Source organism: Myotis davidii, unplaced genomic scaffold (assembly GCF_000327345.1).
Source record: "Myotis davidii unplaced genomic scaffold, ASM32734v1 scaffold1572, whole genome shotgun sequence".
NCBI classification, from domain to species: Eukaryota; Metazoa; Chordata; class Mammalia; order Chiroptera; family Vespertilionidae; genus Myotis; species Myotis davidii.
In genome coordinates, this window is record NW_006285041.1 from 1,179,173 (window position 1) to 1,182,893 (window position 3,721).

The 3,721-nt window shown below is 34.4% G+C and overlaps 1 long non-coding RNA gene across 1 annotated transcript; it reads right to left on the reverse strand.

Annotated features, from left to right (window-relative positions):
* Nucleotides 1-429: 429 nt before the first annotated feature.
* LOC102766213 lies at nucleotides 430-2,921 on the reverse strand. The gene is made up of 2 exons (XR_001512478.1): nucleotides 2,662-2,921; nucleotides 430-727 (listed from the first exon to the last, which is right to left on the reverse strand). It is a non-coding gene; the product is annotated as an uncharacterized LOC102766213 (long non-coding RNA).
* Between the last annotated feature and the right edge of the window lie 800 nt (nucleotides 2,922-3,721).

Below are 3,721 nucleotides of genomic sequence, written 5' to 3' on the forward strand. Positions count from 1 at the left end.
AATCTAAATATACACAGAGGCCATATCAATATTACTATTTCAAACATTCAATATTTGAGCTACTTAAGTAGTGGCAATAGGTGAATTTCAAAATGTTCTTTGAAATAAACTAAAAATTTAAATCTCAAGACTTTCTATTACATTAATTTAACCTGGTTTATTTTTAAAATATTCCTCCTCCTACAGTTAAAGAATGATACTTCTCTCCTGCATTAAAAACAAAATAACTGTATCTCTCTCTCTAACCTACAGCTTTGCTCAGTTGAATTAGCATTTTTAAAGCTTTATTCTTTACTACTACACCAATATCCTCAATTCTTAACTGGTCCAAGAGCAGATTTCCATTCATGACAGCAATACATACAATATATACAAATAAAGATAATTCTGCCAGCAATTATGTTCAATAACAATACAGAAGACACAGTATTAAAAATCAATTGTGTATTTATTTACACAGATTCAAAGAAAAGAATCAAAAATCCAACACAGTATCATATGAAGCTTACAATTCAATGACTAATCCAGTTTAAAAAGAAGTTTTCCTCCACTAACTTGAACATGGCATTATTTTAAATGCTTCAATTATGAGTGCTGAAACAACAGACACCTACACATCTTCAGTTTTCATAGAATTATTATTAAGTCCAAAAAAGTCTTTTTTGATGATGTACCGAACACACTGCAAAATCACATTTCTTTCATGTCGAATGTCTGGAGCTAAAAGCTAAAAAACAATAAATACAGAGATTAGCTAGTAAGTAAAATATATCCAAGAAATATAATCTAAGTATTATGTGTGCCTTCCCCATATGAAAACACAGAACAATAAAGATGTACATTATACTTACTAATTATTTGCTAAAAAAAGAATGAAAGAACATTTCCTCTTAATTTATACCAAGACTATCTAGCTTTTTAAACAGCATAAATGTTAACATTTGGGTTCTTCCCTAGGAGTATCTGACAAAGGACAAAAAAACAGGTTTAAAAGCCTGCAATTCTTTAATTAAAAATCATTTTAAACCGAATCTACCAAACTCAAATCTATAAACAGTATACAAATTGGTAAGTAGATATAGTAAAGATACTAATAATACTAATCTAATAGTTAAAAATCCCAATATTCCTGGACTTTTATAACTTTCCATTTTTGTGCTTATTGTAATTAAAAGAAAGCTAAAAATCCCTGGTATTTAGAATAAGTACATAACCAAGGAGTCATATGTAATTTGTCAAAAAGATAAAAGTGACCTCAACTTATTTTCTGATGTCCTTAATGTAGTTTGAAAATCTCACATATGGAACTTTCAGTGGAAAAATGATTTAATTTGCTCCTATTAGGCAAACATTTTAAAATACAATTTACTTTACATAGCACTGAAATTTACAAAACAGAGTGCTCATTTCAGATCCATTTAATCAGAAGCAACTGTGTCTACAGTAACCCTCATGGAGTGTAGCCACAGAACACTTTAGCTACAGCATAAGCACTTATCTGACAAGGCAAAACCAAACAGAATTTTCAGAGAATGTCAACAGTTTTATAACTCCATTAAAAAATTTAGGACTATTTCTATTTCTATCACTCTTATACATGAAAGCCTTGGATCTTTGAATAGTTTCATGTCCATTACTTAGAATCAAAAGATGTATTGCTTCCTCTTTATAATTTGAAAAAAGATGATAGATTTTTTTTAGCATACCACACTGAGAATAAAGCCAATAATGCACAAATGTTTCCTTTTCTCACCCTGGCTGAGTGGCTCAGTTGGTTGGAGCATCATCTCGTACAGCATAAGGTTGCAAGTTCAATTCCCACTTAGGGCACAAGCCTAGGTTGTGGGTTGGATTCCAGATCAGGGTGCCTATAGGAGGCAACCAAGAGATGTTTCTTTCTCACATCAATGTTTGTTTGTTTCTTCCTTTCTCCCTCTCTTTCTTTCTTTCACTCAAATCAATGGAAAAATATCCTTGGGTGAAGATTAAAACAAAACAAAACAAAAAAACCTTTTCTCCTTTCAGTCTGCCAGTGTATTTAGCTGTGTTTTCAGTGAAAACTATGTGTCAGTATACCTCAATGCGCATTTTTTAACCAATCAGTTAAACTTAGATTCTTTTATTTTAAGCAGTTTTGAAAATTGTAGGATTAAGAAAAATAAAAAGGGGGCGGGGGGGCGGGGAATGGAAAGAGCTCTAGCTGGTTTGGCTCAGTAGATAGAGCGTCAGCCTGCAGACTGGAGGGTCGTGGGTTCGATTCTGGTCAGGGGTACATACCTCGGTTACAGGTTCAATCCTTGACCCGGGTGGGTGCGTGTAGGAGGCAACCAAATGATATCTCTCTCTCACATATCTATGTTTCTCTCTCTCTGTCTCTCCCCCTCCCTTCCACTCTCTCTAAAAATAAATGGGAAAATATCCTCGTGTGAGGATTAACCCAAAACAAGAGAGAGAGAGAGAGAGAGAGAGAGAGAGAGAGAGAGAGAGAAATGTGACACCAGATAGAGAAATAACTCATGGACATGAGCCACAGTATAGTGAATGTGTGTGTGGCGGGGGCGGGCTAGGGGTGGGTGGAGATGGAAGACCCATAGCAGGGATAAATGGTGACGGGGGAAATAAAGATAAAATAAAGAGGGGGAAAAAAGAAAAATCATTTACCATTTCCAGGAGATATGGATGATGTGTTCTTGGTTCAAATAAAGCATGATAATTGTGGCAATCTTTCTTCCTCTTAGGGTTTGTCTTTTTGAAACTTTTCTTTTGGCTTCTGGCTTCTGAGGAATTACTAACAGTTGGTTTAACATCTTGATTTGGTCCCTTAGGAGTATCACTATGAAGAACCTGGTCTTCCGCCAGAACATCTGCTTCAGTCTTAATGGGAGTTTCTAAGTGGGATAAAAACCACACAGATTAAAAACAAAAACACAGGTTATCCTTCTAAAAGGTAACAATAACTACAACAAAAACCATAATAACTTCTCCCAGCCATAATACTGCCTAATTATTAATCAGAACTAGGCATTTACTATGTATTATAATACTTTTTAAAAATTGGGAATTATAACTGCCAAGACTTGAGGAGATTACCACAAAGAATTAAAGAAAGTGATCTCTATGAAAGAGATAATACAAGATTGAAACTTGGATCTACACAAATGAAGAATGAAGAGTGCCAGAAACAGTCAATATGTGTGAATAAATACAAAATACATTGTTTTCTTGCTTGAAAATTCTTTTAAGTATAATGATAATATAAAGCAAAAATAATAACAATGTATGTGGGGTTTATAACATCTCTAGAGATAAAATCTATAAAAACAATCACACAAAAGAAGGGAAGAGAAAAATGTAAATATTCTATATAATAAAAGGCTAATATGCAAATTGTCCCCTCGACCAGGAGTTCGACCAGCAGGCAGGGCCGGCTGGCCAACTGCCCAGGGCCCCTCCCACCAGCAGGCCCAATCGGCAAGGACCAGCTGGACCCCACCTGTGCACAAGTTCATGCACCAGGCCTCTAGTATTGCTACAAATTTCTTAAATTGTATGTGAAATGCTATAACATCATCTGAAAATAAAAACTGTGATAAGTTAAAGTTGCATACTATAAACTCTAGACCAACTCTTATTAAAGAAAACAAAGGAATGTATCTAATAAACCAACATCTGCACTGGCCTAAAAATATAGAATTAACCCAAAGGCAGGAAAAGAAAATAA